At 39.5% G+C, this 15,260-nt stretch overlaps 1 protein-coding gene across 10 annotated transcripts in view; it reads right to left on the reverse strand.

The window, feature by feature from the left end:
- The window catches only part of CDK6 (cyclin dependent kinase 6), a 185,341-nt gene extending 178,529 nt beyond the window's left edge, over positions 1-6,812 (reverse strand). For 6 of the 10 annotated variants that reach the window (XR_011556962.1, XR_011556961.1, XM_070729591.1 and 3 more), the window contains exons 1-2: positions 5,935-6,768; positions 5,634-5,750 (exon numbers count right to left, since the gene is read on the reverse strand). The gene's annotated coding sequence lies outside the window, so the exon portion shown is untranslated. Of the gene's footprint in view, positions 1-5,633; positions 5,751-5,867; positions 6,769-6,792 lie in introns of those variants that run through there. The other 4 variants (XM_070729596.1, XM_070729597.1, XM_070729593.1 and 1 more) reach the window with 3 other exon arrangements.
- Positions 6,813-15,260: the final 8,448 nt, after the last annotated feature.

Consider the following 15,260-nt stretch of genomic DNA (forward strand, 5'->3'; position numbering starts at 1 on the left):
TAGATGAGTTTGTTAAAACAGAATAATTGAATTTTGTACTACAAACTTTAGAATTCTGCTTAACTACGCCAAATGTATTTTCTATTATTGCACCTCCTTTTCTCATCCTACTTAATTCTCTGCTTCTGCCATTGAGGCTGTGTAAACCAAAAACCTATTTGCAATGTGGGTCGCTGTGGACTAAGTCCATCTTATTAAAGCATTCATGTTCTTTACAGAGTTTGTACAGATGGTTAAGAATCCTCCCCATATGAAAATACATTTCCTGGGATTAATAGTGAAATAAAGAAACTGAGCATGCATATGTATTCAAGGAGCAGATTGATCTCAAAGCAGCCACACAAGTTTTTTAAAAGGTGTGGATACTATAGTGTCTTAAGAAAGATGCTCTACTTGTGCTAGTTTACTACAACTTTTTCATAAGACTCTATTGTCTGCATCTTTGAATTAATCTCAGAATTTCTAATTAATGAAGACGACTGGCTGAGAAGACATCGCTTGTTCAACACACTAGAATATGCTAGGTTGGATAAGACTGGTCTTTTGCTAATTGCTATATTTTGGTTACTATTTCTTAAAAAGTCTTTTCCCACTATATTATCTTCTTATTTCCCTAATTACTCCAACCATCATTATTTCTGTCATATCAGTCTACGGAGAGGGGCGGCATACAAATCCAATAAATTATTATTATTATTATTATTATTATTATTATTATTATTATACTTCTTCCTTTGAATTTTTCCTTGTCCGTGCTTTTTCCTAAGCTTTCCTTCCCTTTTCAACATTAAAGACCTTTTTCTAATATTTTACTCAAGAATTATTAAGTTCTCTTTTTTTCCAGGCTTTATGTATGTTTTCCTACCCTGCAATATGAGTTTTTATTCTTCAAAGTTGGGCTCCTATGTCAGAATTCCACTCGTGAAAATTTCTTGAGCAGTTGAAGAGTATGAATAATACTACTCTCTAAATGACTACACAAATTTACTAAGTTAAAGAATGGAGATTATTTTCTGAGAAACGATTTCTACAATATATGGGAAAACAATACTGTATATTGCATGAAAGCTAATAAATTTAGTATGACATATGCCAATCTTAATCAACATATGCTAGCTTTTCACAACCAATGTCCTATAAGCATTTCTGAAGGCATGCATAGTTGCATAATTTATTTTGGTACTTTAAAAAAGATCCCTGGTAGCTAAGGTGTTTGTATTCTCAAGAAAACTCTTTAATTATCTTTATTTTTAAAATAAATAGCTTACAAATAAGTCTTGAAAAGGAAAAACAGCTTAACTTCTTTATATATAAACCTCTATCATTTTTATCTTCTACCAGAATGACTGATTTATATAATTATCACTTGGCTAAGTAAAAAGGATCTTTATTAGAGTCTACAATTACCTCTCTATGTAAACTATGATTTAAAGGATGTTTGGGAAATTAGTGTTAAATAAGCTAAGAATTGTATTGATACTGTTTTGAAATTGTGACTTCCAGGACTGTTGAGGTACAATGGAGGTGGTCTTTGGAGAAGAAAAATAATTTCAAAACAACATGAACTTGTAAATATATATTATAAATAAGCAAACATGAAGTAAATTTAAGGTAGAAAATTTTACCTCAGAAGTAAATTTAAGGTAGAAAATTTTACCTCAGAAATACACAGCATTCGTATAGCTAGTAGCAACAGACTATAGTTCACTGAAGAAAGAAGATGCAATTCAAGAACAATAGTGGGCAAGTAATCACATAAACTAAGCAAAGCTCTATTTTGCATGATTCCCACATTTGCAGAATTTTCTAAGCTTTGTGTTTCTTGTTTATAAAATGGCAAGAAATCTTACCACTTTCAGGAGTGCTATCAGAAAAAATGGTTTCCCTTTTGCATTTACTGGCAAAAGGCAGGTAAAAGGTAAAGTTTTTACCTATCTAGTCTAGGGGGAAGAAATTCATTCCCTATCTGATGAAGCCAGAGTTGCCCAAAGACAACACTGTGGTCATCTGGCTAGAATAAATATATGTTAAGGTACACAGTTACCATCCCACCAAAGTGGTACCTATTTATATATTTGCATTTACATGCTTTCTGTTAGGTTAGGACCTGGGTCAGGAACCTGGGTCAGGAATGGGAGTTCACCTGGTCAGATGGTACTCAAGCTGTCAGAATTTCGGTTGAAAATATCAGCTTCTTTAACCTCTGAGCCATTGGGCCCTTCTCTTCAGCAGATAACATGATACAACCTATTTTGAGTACTGTATATGCCTACAGTAGTGTATGTGTCAGTAAACTTGAAAAGAGTCATATGTATAAAACAGTATGTACAGTAAAAGCCCTGTATCTTCTCTTAAATCTGCAGCAATCTTTTGTTCATATTTTATGGTACGCAGCAGTCTTTCCTGATCCAATAGTTATTGATTCATTATAGTATTGCAAAAAGTTTCAAAATAAGGAACTGGGAAATACCTTAACTGGGAAAAATGATACAAATGCACTCAAGAAAATAAGAAATAAGCAAACAATGAGCTCTCAGCATAATAGTTGCCCGTTGGCAATTCACACATTTTCATCTTGCAATCACTTTGATTTGTGGTAAGGATAACTATTATCTCCAGAAAAAAAGCTACATCATGTCTTTGCACTATTTTATAGTATGATAAGGGCAGTAGTCTCACCATCTGATAGTGTTATGCCCAGTGTTGCAACAATTCATTGGCAAGAAAGACAATGGCTTGAGTAATACATGAAATACCACAGATAAAAGGCAACTACCAAGTTTTTTCTGCTCACACATTAAAGAAACTATGAATAAAAAAAGCCCTCTAAGTAAGAAACCTGTTTATAATATCTGCAAATGTTTAGAAGATATTTACTGTAATATTGGCCATAATGTTTCATGAATGGTTGATATAATGCGCTTTATCCAGGGCTGCCCTAACAATCAGCTGCATTAACCGTAACTGGCATCAATTTGTTTCTGGACATAATTCAAGATGCTAGTCTGTACCTACACTTTCCTTAATGAATTGGGGCAATATCTGAAAGATCATCTCCCCCAAAGTGAACCTGCTTAAAGATCAGTTTCAAGAAGTTCTATATTTCCTATCACTAGAAAGTTCACATTGATAGAAACACAATATAGGGATTTTCTGCAGCAGCAATTGTAAACTGACACATTCCTAGGTTCCAGAGTAGCCTGTTCTTCATTTACCTTTGGGAAGGTTACTCAAAAATATTGTGTTTCACTGGTCTTTCAAATGGTTTTAAACTTTTTGGGGTTTCTCCCCTTAAATTTGCTATACAGTATGTGATGCTTTAGAATGTTAAAATTGTTGGGTAAGGGAAATATCCCAAATAAGGAACTCGGATATAATTTTATAAAGTCTTTTCTTTGCCAATAAAGTGTCTAGGTGTTAGTGCCTGAAGATTCTGGGTTTCAATTAAGACGCTTTCTCTCAATAAAGTTGTTCAGGAAAAATAATATTCTTACTTTCTCAGCTACATAATTCTTAATTATGTATAATATCCACAAATATATTAAATCAAAGTATGTATGAAATTTGAATCCCACTAACAGTATTATTATTATTATTATTATTATTATTATTATTATTATTATTATTTATTAGATTTGTATGCCGCCCCTCTCCGTAGTAGTGGAATTGGGCAGAAATAAAGTCCATAACTGTTCAAAATGGCCATTTTTTTCTGTGCCAGATTCATAACATTCAGAATTTTCACAAAGTTCTAACCCTGGCTTGTTAACAAATAAGCAAATTCTCAATTTACATACAATACAAAAAATCTAGAGTTGCACTGCATTCTGGTTTCTATTTCTGTCTGTTACCCAGAACATGAAAGATGGCACCCCAAAGGTGCTTTTCCAAACTTAACAGGGCAAGAAAATCCAGTTGCCTTTTGGAAAAGCTCCTTTGGGACAACAATGACCTGAATGATTAAGAATTTCCATAGACATGACAGAGAGCAGGATTTGAACCCTTCACTTTATATAAAATCCATCCAACTACAAAATCACATCTCAGTTCAGGCACTTCACATTTTCCAAATATTACAGGATCCATCATTTCCAGCCAACACATGTAAAGGTACAGTTAAAAAGCAACTTTATCATTTTATATGAACAGTATTTCACTTCTTAAAGTAACCAGACAACAATTATAGGTTGTGTGCTGTCCCCCAACTTTAAAAAAAAAGTTAACAGAGTAGGGCAAGGCAAGTAAGTGCAATTTTTCCTTCCCGTTTCAATTTCAACATCACCCATAACTAATTTTTTTTTCAAAATCCAGAAATAATAGCTACCTGTGCAATAAATCTGATACTTACTTTATCTGTTTAACATGATTATTTATTTTCACCATTTAAAATATAAACTCGATTCCACTTCTAATTTTCACTATTATTATTATTATTATTATTATTATTATTATTATTATTATTATTATTATTATTATATTTGTATGCCGCCCCTCTCCGAGGACAATTTCTCTTATTCAAAGTTAGCAATTCTGTCCTGGTACCAAATAGGAGAAAGCTAATCTACAAAGACCAGCAGTGATTCTCTGTGGCTTTTGGCAGGCTTTGTTGCCAGTTCTAACTGGACAAACCAGAAATTAAAGATGGGAACTTTACCATGCCTAAAGGAATTTGGAGTACAAATTCTGCAGACTGTGCTGCTAAAACAGAGGGCCCCAAAGTGGGAAAAGCAGCTCTGAAGCTCAAGGATAGTTTTTGGAGTGAAGGGGCAGACACTGTTACATGCTAAAAAGCTGTTATCTGCTTGGCCATAACATTATAATTACTTTTATAAAATATATTTTGATCCCACCTTTCTCTCACCATAAAATTCAAAGTCGCTTCTGTAGGTGTTTCAGAAGAAATCCCCAAACCCAAGTGACTAGCCCAATAAAATTTCCACAAGGCTAATTAAAATCTGCTTGAAAAGAAACCTGATAATTCTACAGCACGGACCCTCCTGTTAGGAAATGAAAGACAACCACTCAAAGTTAACTACAAGTTGCAACTTCAGGAAAAGAACATTCCAAGTACCCCCCACGAAACAGCCCTAAGGTAAGAATGGCCAACGAGACGGCGTTGGCCTGTGGAATGGAAGTCGCCCCCCACTGTCCAGGCGGCCTCTGATGTGCGAGGTTGGAAGATGGGAATCTGGGGCGGCTCCATGTGGGAGGTCGTCGAGGGGCGGGGGCTCAGGCAACATCGTTTTCCACTGTCGGAGGCGGCCACGCATGCAACCCGGGGATGATTGTATGATGCGGGAGCTCCGCTCGTGGCTGCTGGCAATTACCGTTTCAATAAAAATACGCATCCTGGGGGGGAGGGCGGCGAAAAGACCGTGCGTGTGTCAAGGGTTAGGATTAGAATTCCCACTGCAAGATATTACGCTCAACTGTTTTGCCATGCAGAAGTTAGGTGAACAAATCATGCATCCACTTGGTGCACTACATGTGCTACCAGGCTGTCGGCAACAGCGCAGCTAGGACGGGCGAACCCCTTCCCTTTTCTCTTAATATCCTTCTGCAGCCTCCTAAAATAGAATATTATAAGTTAAGTAAGTGTTTTGCGCAGCGACGCTTCCCCACCAGTTTCTTACTTCGGCTACAGTTCAGGCGGCTCAAGCAAGTCCGTGGAAATCCCACGCGGACACGGAACGTGGTTCTCTGTAGAAAGCTGCGGCGATCGCACGAGGACCACCCCAAAGCGCTCCCCTCTGCAGCATGCAAGTAATGTGGAGAAAAAAAGGGGGGGGGATTAGAACAATACTTTTCAATCTCCTCCCCCCCCTTTTTTTTTTTGTTATCTCGGAAGCCCCATTCCAGTCACCCACCTCTGGAAATTAATGAAGCATTAAGCTACTGGTCTCTTTAAGAGCACATGGGCACTTTCAGAAGTACCTGGAATTGCTCAGGCGCAGCTTCGGTTCTTCTGAGGAAGTTACCACTTAAGTGGTCTCCAGCAAGACAGGAGTTAAAAATAGTTTTTTTAAAAGAGAGAGAGAGAGAAAAAGATGAAAAGCAAAGACCTGGTGAGGCACGAACAACAATGGAGAGCGTCTTTTCTAAAAAATAATAATAATAAAAATTCTTTAAAAAAAAAAATCCGCTTCCCGTGAAAACGAGGAGACCACGCAGCAGAACCGGTCCGGATTCAAAGCGTTCACATGGTGACAGGGGACGGGGAGCTTCCACGAGCGGAGCCCAGCAGCCGCGACTGGGGCCACACAGGTAGTGGCAGCAGCAACTCCGGAGCTCTACCGCTGCCCCGTACTCGCATCTTCCTGCCAGCCGGGAGGGCAGACTACACCTTAAAAGCGCTGAGGATCCCCTCCCCCCTCTTTGGGGGGGGGGAAGAGTGAAAGAAGCGCTGTTAAATTTTCTGGATCTGATCAAAGCCTTGCAACGAGCAGTCTCCCGAATGCAAGGCTCCGCGTTAGCTCTGCACGCCGCCGCCTCTCCACGCAGTCCCAGTTTTCTCTCTCTCTCCTCGGTTCCTGAGCTCGGTTTGAGACCAGCAGCAGGAGCAAAAGAGTTTCCCCCCACCTCGCCTCTACTTTTTTTCTCCCCTTGGTTTCCCACGCTGGCTGAATGTGATTTGACCCCGTTTCAAAAAAGTTTGACATAGTGCTTCAACATTTCCGCATTCCAGCCAGACTACAAAGGCAGCGGCCGCCTTCTTCTCTTTTCTGTCTCTGCTCTCTGTCTTCACACTCAATGAAGTCCTTCATGAGCTCTCTGCCAAAAGCAGCCGCATACCGCAAGGGTCGCATCGGCGAGCACAGCGCAAGGAACAGGCGCCCGGAGGCCGGAGGAGCAACGCAGGGTGCAAGGCGAGGCGCGGGAAGGACAACCCAACGCGGGGAGGAGCGCCGGCTGCATCACAGCGCTCTCCTGGGAGGTTTCCGTGCTCGGCGCTGTATAAATCTCAAGGAAAAAAACTGTAATGATGGGAACCAACATCTTGGTCGTGACGCCTATGAATAAGAATAATATAGTGGCGGAACGGCTTTAATCCTACTTCCTTGTGCGAATCTCATCCCGCGTTGGATAGCCTTAGGCAATTGTATTTTCAGTCTTCCTCCGCATTAGATTTAGGAGTGGTATTTAATTTGTTTTAACAAAACACATAATCTGCCCCACATAATCTGCCCCCCTCTCGCATATTATTATTATTATTATTATTATTATTATTATTATTTAATTAGATTTGTATGCCGCCCCTATTGCAGTTGGGACTGGCTAAATCAAATATCTATGAGGCTGATTAAAGCAGTGTTTTCCAACCTTGGCAACTTGAAGATATTTGGACTTCAACTCGCTGGCTGGGGAATTCTGGGAGTTGAAGTCCAAATATCTTCAAGTTGCCAAGGTTGGGAAACACTAGATTAAAGAAAAACATCCATAAATAGCCTCGATCAGCAAAGTTGCTATGATGTAGAATGGAGGACAGTAGTAGGAAAACGTTTTTAAAATAATGCACCTTTACAAAAATTAACATTTATATAATAATAACTGAATATTCAATAATAATTTAATAATAAATAATATTTATATAATATTCAAACGTTCAATGATATTTGAAACAATACCATTAGGCATTAAGCTATGCATAAACGTAGTGTAGAAGGATAACATCTCTCTTACACTATATCTTATAAATCCAATTGAAAACAATTCTACAATTGAAAACATTCTACAAGTGTAACTCTCATACTCCTATTGAGATTAAAATCAAATTATATGTTCATACTTCGAATAAACCACATTGGAGCCAAAAACTCTTCCCAGAAATTATTTTTACACTATTATTTTTGTTCTGTTTCTATTCTGCTTTGCAATACTGTATTTACTGATAGTTGATCATTATCTGTTTAATCTGTTCTAGGAACATTAATGCAAGTAGGGGTGCAGTACTATTAATACTTTATTGGAGTGTAGCATAGAGCATCCTTAATTTACTTTTTGTGAAATTATAGTTGATGGTATTAGATCTTTAACCTTTGACCTGTTATTTCCCCAGGTAGCAGGTGTCTTGCATTGTGTAGCTTTCTCTCTTTTTTCTGACATCTTATATATCATAATTTAATTTTCTCCACAATAGGCAATTTTCAAACTGTATGCTGTTCTAGCCCAATTAAAATCTGTGGGTTTTTTAGTTGTGTACTTTTAAAGCAAATGAAAGTGTGTTTGTGCAAGTGCACCCTCACTCAACTTAAATCTTATTTAATAATCCTATTTAATAATATTAAATAAAATTCTACTTAATAATAGTAGCCAGAGATCTTTGGATCAAACTACCAACAAAAAAAAATCAATTGTGAGCATTGGAATGTATGTTTTCCATGCACAAATCTTTCCAACTCGCATTCCAATGAGTATATTGTCATCTACTATGTAGAAATATACATCTATTTCCCATTAACTTCAGTCAGATTTCCTTCACAGAAGATAAAAAGGTATTAACGCCTTAAGGGATATATCTTCTGTTTAGTAAATGTAATGCTGATTGAGCAAAACTAAATGGATGGAAACAAAAGTTGAGCATGTAGGAACTGCTAGGAAAAATATTCCAGAAAAGTTTATGAATGGAGATGATGCTTTATGCTCTCTGAGCTTGACTGTTTTTTTGAAGATGTTTCATTCCCAAACTAGGTAACATCATCAGTTCTAGTAGGGAGTGGGGTGTGCTCTCAAGTGGTTTGTCCTTTCAGTATTGGGGAAATTGGTCCTGGCGGTTCCTTAATTGAGCTGCCATGTACTTGTTTGTCTAAGTTGGTATACCTTGATTGGAGTACTTTTTAAAAAAGTCTTGATTGCTTCTTGATTGCTTCCTAATGTTTATTATCTGGAGCACCCCAGGATAGTTTATTGGGTAACTTAGTAGCAATATAAGAACTATCATTAATAGATCCCAATGCTTTTAAGATGAACATCACCAGAACTAATATCATGCTGTAAGCAGTTCCTTTGTGGAATATATTGAGGAACTTTTTAAAAATTAGATTGTTAAATAATAAATCAAGAATTCTTATTTCCATTATATCAATGCATTCAAATATAACGATGTGAGAAACTGTACAGAAACTAAATCTAAAGATGATACCATTTGGAGCATGGTGAGTTGTAAATTATTTTGCCACTGGTTTGCATGCGACGCTTCTGTGCATGCACGGAAGCTTCTGCGCATGTGCAGAAGCATCCTGGGTGAATGAGTAGAGCTTCCTGCCTCCGGCACTACCAGTTCTAAGGACCAGTCCAAACTGGGAGCAACCCACCACTGAGTTGCAGCTACATTGAGAAATGGTGGCTTTTCTCAATTGATTCCGAAATCATCCATACTGAATGCATTTGCTAATTCTTCCAACTCTTAAAAGTAAGATTGACATTTTCCTTGCCTTGAGGTCCAATTCTTACTTATAGACTGCACTCCTGCATAATTATTAACATAACAATTATTTGTTGTACACGCCATTATGGCTGTGTTGCAGAAACTTAGCCATTACAACTTGATTCATATATCATCCTAAGCCAAACATATTATGGCATGTTTTGTGTATGTAAACCCCATTCTTTGGGTCTCCCAGTAACTACTATAGTTTCAGAGGTGAGTTTCAGCAGGTTCTGACCAGTTCTGAAGAACTAGTAGCGAAAATTTGGGTAGCTCAGTGAACCGGTAGCAGAAATTTGGAATATTTTGGAGAACCATAGAAACATAGAAAATTGACGGCAGAAAAAGACCTCATGGTCCATCTAGTCTGCCCTTATACTATTTCTTGTATTTTATCTTGGGATGGATATATGTTTATCCCAGGCATGTTTAAATTCAGTTACTGTGGATTTATCTACCACGTCTGCTGGAAGTTTGTTCCAAGGATCTACTACTCTTTCAGTAAAATAATATTTTCTCACATTACTTCTAATCTTTCCCCCAACTAACCTCAGATTGTGTCCCCTTGTTCTTGTGTTCACTTTCCTATTAAAAACACTTCTCTCCTGAATCTTATTTAATCCTTTAACATATTTAAATGTTTCGATCATGTCCCCTCTTTCCCTTCTGTCCTCCAGACTATACAGATTGAGTTCATTAAGTCTTTCCTGATACATTTTATGCTTAAGACCTTCCACCATTCTTGTAGCCCATCTTTGGACCCGTTCAATTTTGTCAATATCTTTTTGTAGATGAGGTCTCCAGAACTGAGCACAGTATTCCAAATGTGGTCTCACCAGCGTTCTATAAAGCGGGATCACAATCTCCCTCTTCCTGCTTGTTATACCTCTAGCTACTAAATACAGTAAATGCAAACTCTAACTGACCCAGTCCCCATCTAGTCTCTGCCTCCTGAGTCCCAGCTGATCAGGGGGAAATGGAGATTTTGCAGTATCCTTCCCCTAGAGTGAGATTTTACAGAAACCTTTCCTGCCATCCCCACCAGACAAACGCCCACAGAACAGGTAGTGAACAAAAAATTGAATCCCACCCATCCTCTCTTACGACTATAGTCCATCAAGCAGAGCTGACTTCAGATTGAGGTGAAAGGAATCGAGAGGAGTGTTGTCGCCAGGGTTGGGGGTTATTATTTTGCTAAGTCATTATTTTATTTTATTATTTTATTTCTTTTATATGGTTTTTATATCTCTATAAGCTGCCTTGGCTCGCCATGTGCGAGTAGGCAGCAATATAAATTTTCTAAAATAAATAAAATAAAATCCAGGAACTCTTTTTCTCCTAGAAAAGTAGGGAGTCCTTTCACCAACATATGATGCTTCAAGACTTAACAGAAAGCATTGGGGCATTTCCAAGGCTAAAACAAATACTATATTTTAACATTGTCTCTAATAGAATATGAGACAGGAAAAAAGTGGCATGTCTTTTCTCTTTCAGCAGAATGATTTACTCTACCCCAGTTTAGATGGACTGTTGCTTCTGTGTTCCCAAACATCAGCAAATCAGTTATGGCAGCGGTCCCCAAACTACGGCCCGCGGGCCACATGCGGCCCACTGAGGCCATTTATCCGGCCCGCCAGTGAGTGACAAGAGCACAGGGAAAAGAGAGAGAGAAAGAAAGAAAAGGGAAAGAGAGGGAGGGAAGGAGAAGTGGAGAGGAATGAGGGAGGGAAGGAAGGAAGGAAGGAGAAATGGAGGGAACAAGGAAGGAAGGAAGAATGAAATGAATGGAAGGACAGAGGAAGGAAGGACTGTTTTGGGGGGGGGGGTAATTTTTTTAAATTTTTCTCTCAACATACATTCAAACAACACAGTGTACCATCTAATTTTCCATGAATAAAATGCGGTATTTTGTTAGTAACTAATATCAATCATCAAAAAAGTTGCAAAAGGTTTTTTTTTCTAATTTTGTCATCCAGTTACATTCATTTTCTTTTAATTAAATTCCCTCCTTAATGTTCCTTCAAAAAATGCAACACCAATTATATTTCTAACTTATTAACCATTATGCCAAAGTGCTTCCTTCTTTCTTTATACATTTTTCATAAGCCAAGAAAACCTTGTACTGTATAGCCAATAAGATGTTAGCAAAAGAAAATTAAAAACAAAACATAAACATATATGAATTTCAGATCTTCTCTCCCTCTAAATAGTACGTTCCCATTTTGTTTTTTACTTTAAAACAAGGTATGTGCAGTGTGCATAGGGATTTGTTCATAGTTTTTTATTATAGTCCGTCCCTCCAACAGTCCAAGGGACAGTGAACTGGCCCCCTGTGTAAAAAGTTTGGGGACCACTGAGTTATGGGATTATCATCTCTCTGAAAGCAATTCCTTTGATTGCAAGTTGTATTCCACAATGTCCAGAGGGTACCAGTTGATGTAACTGTAGCATTGGAGTGACGAGTTTGATGCACTAATTATAGAAAATAATTTTGCATCATTTACCATGCAAAGTACTGATTGTGGGGAAAGGATTCCCATTAAAAAGCTGTTAATTCCTGCCCTTCATTTACAAAAAAATTCAACATACAGTGATACCTTGTCTTACAAACTTAATTGGTTCTGGGATGAGGTTCTTAAGGTGAAAAGTTTGTAAGATGAAACAATGTTTCCCATAGGAATCAATGGAAAAGCGATTAATGCGTGCAAGCCCAAAATTCACCCCTTTTGCCAGCCGAAACACTAGTTTTTGCGCTGCTGGGATTCCCCTGAGGCTGCCCTCCATGGGAAACCCCACCTCCGGACTTCTGTGTTTTTGCTATGCTGCAGGGGAATCCCAGTATCGCAAAAACGAGCCCTTCGCTGGCAACGGAAGTCCGGAGGTGGGGTTTCCCAGCAAAGGGAGCATCAGTGAAATCGCAGCATTGCAAAAACACTGAAGTCCTCGAAACCCCATCTCCCGGACCTCTGTGTTTTTGCGATGCTGTGATTTCACTGAGGCTCCCCTCACTGGGAAACCCCACCTCAGGACTTCTGTTGCCAGCGAACCGCCTGTTTTTGCAATGCTGGGATTCCCCTGCAGCATCACAAAAACACGGAGGTCCGGAGGTGGGGTTTCCCATGGAAGGGAGCGTCAGTGGAATCACAGCAGCACAAAAACGGGTGCTTCACTGGCAACAGAAGTCCGGAGCCAGGGCATCCCAGTGGCGGCGGGTTTGTAAGGTGAAAATTGTTTGTAAGAAGAGTCAAAAAAATCTTAAACCCCGGGTTTGTATCTCAAAAAATTTGTATGACGAGGCATTTGTAAAACAAGGTATCACTGTACTAGAATTTCTTTTCCATATCTATTTTATGTGTCTCCACAACAGACATTCTAATTCAGTTCAACTTTAGGTTGACCAAGACAGCCTTTTTGATATCCTTCTCACAGATCACTGTTATAAAATGATTTCTTTTACTAGGGGTTTTGACAGACAAGCTCCATAATCATAAAATCAGATATTTGCCTCAGGCTAATTCTAATCCCTTGCTTCTCAGACTACATGAATGACCATGAAAGGATCCACTGAAATAGAGAAGAAATATATAAAATACTTAAAACAAAAGATCCTGTAATACAGACCTCTAATTCAGGCAGCTGAACGAAATATTTATTGGTTTTAGCTTTTCTCTTGTCTCTTGTTGCTATCCTCTGTGGCATAACATTGCATTATTATTATGGTGGTATAGCCAAGAAAGAAATCGAACTCAGTTCAGTTTCTTTCCACAGGATTTAAATATATGTGTGAGGGTAGAACTTGGAACAATGCCCTCTCCAATAAACATTTTAATCTGTGGTAATCCAGTCTTTGAATGCTTTTAGCATAAAGTACTACTTTAATACCTACCCCTTAGAACATGATAGCATTGTAGTTAACTGCTAAGTGGCAGGTGTTCAAATATCTCTTGAGAAACTTGTATTTTCCTTTTGCAGTTAAAAGAGAAACATATTTAAAATGCCACTTTGTGAATGTAAGCGGGGCTTTATTATCATGTTTCCTTTATTATCTCAAATTGTTTTAAATATATACTTGATAGAACCTTAAATTGGGAGGATTTCACATGGGAAAGTTGTTCAGAGAGAAAACAAGCAAAGCAACAGATGCTCATTATGGTTGTTTCTCATCAAGCAGATCTACAGAAAAATGTTGAATATGTTTAAAATGTATCTGTTTCACATTTATTAACTTTATTGCATCACTGTTATTTTACTTCTTACTACTACTGACAGACATAGACATAAATACAAAATATAATACCATTCTGCCAAAGGAATTATTCTGCAATTATTAGAATATAGCAATAATTACTATTTATAATAAATACAGTGATCCCCCGGGTATCGTGACCCCGATCATTGCGAACGGGCTAAATCGCGATTTTTAAACCCGGAAGTCAAAACACCATCTGCGCATGCGCGCCCTTTTTTTATGGCCACGCATGCGTAGATGGCGCCGGGCAGATCAGCTGCTGGGCGGCTTCCCTGGGTCTACCCCTCTTGCTGGCGGGAGGGCGAGCATCAGCGAGGAGTTTCCCCACCGCCCACGCAAACTCCTCGCTGCCGCTCGCCCACCCTTCGCCCGCCCACGCCGTTCGCTCCCCCTCTTGCTGGCGGGAGGGCGAGAAGCCCCCCCCAGCACCCGCTCGCCCGCCCTTCGCCGCTCGCCCGCCCTTCGCCCAGCCACCCGCCGTTCGCTTGCTGCTCGCGCGGCTGTTTTAAAACGTCACCGCCGGCATGGGGGGCTTGCCAGCACCCCCCCGAACCCCCAACCCGGGTTTGGGGGGCTGCTAGGAAGCCCCCCATGCCGGCGGCGACGTTTTAAAACAGCCGCGCGGCTTCGCAACTGAGTCCCGAAGACAAACGTCAAAGGCGAACTTCCGCGTTTGTCTTCGGGACTCATTGGGAAGCCGCGCGGCTGTTTTAAAACATCGCCGCCGGCATGGGGGGCTTCCTAGCAGCCCTCCAAACCCGGGTTGGGGGTCCGGGGGGGTGCTGGCAAGCCCCCCATGCCGGCGGCGACGTTTTAAAACAGCCGCGCGAGCAGCGAGCGAACGGCGGGTGGCCGGGCAAAGGGCGGGCGAGCGGCGAAGGGCGGGCGAGCGGGTGCTGGGGGGGGGCTTCCCAGCTGAGTCCCCTTCCCAGGAACCCCAATCTTCGGCTCCTCGCTAGCGCTGCGGAAGTAAAAACACCATCTGCGCATGCCCAGATGGTGTTTTTACTTCCGCAGCGCTACTTCGCGAAAACCCGATCATTGCTAGGGGTCCTGGAACGGAACCCTCGCAATGATCGGGGGATCACTGTACTTCTATATTTATAATCTAAGAATTCTGGGCCCATGCTGAAAGAACATCAGGGCAGTAATTTCAACTCTTTTTTTTTTCAACAGATGTCTTTTTGGAAAAGAGTAAATGTAACACGGAAATGTTACCTGATCATAGTCTATTTACCTGGCATAGTACAGAGACCACATTTCCTAGATCTATAGATGAAGGAGAAAGATAGCATGATCAGAATCTGATTGGGAAAAGTATGGTATCATTTTATGTATTGTATTTAAATTCCCATTAAAAGAATATTTCTCATCATATAAAAGAACTGAGTACTGTAAATGAAATGAATATATTAATTAGAATAGAATAGAATGAATAGAATAGAATTATTTATTGGCCAGGTGTGATTGGACACACAAGGAATTTGTCTTGGTGCATGTGCTCTCAGTGTACATAAAAGAAAAAGATACATTTGTCAAGAATCATGTGGTACAACACTTAATGATTGTCATAGGGGTCAAATAAGT

The sequence above is a fragment of the Erythrolamprus reginae genome, chromosome Z, assembly GCF_031021105.1.
Source record: "Erythrolamprus reginae isolate rEryReg1 chromosome Z, rEryReg1.hap1, whole genome shotgun sequence".
Taxonomy (NCBI): domain Eukaryota; kingdom Metazoa; phylum Chordata; class Lepidosauria; order Squamata; family Dipsadidae; genus Erythrolamprus; species Erythrolamprus reginae.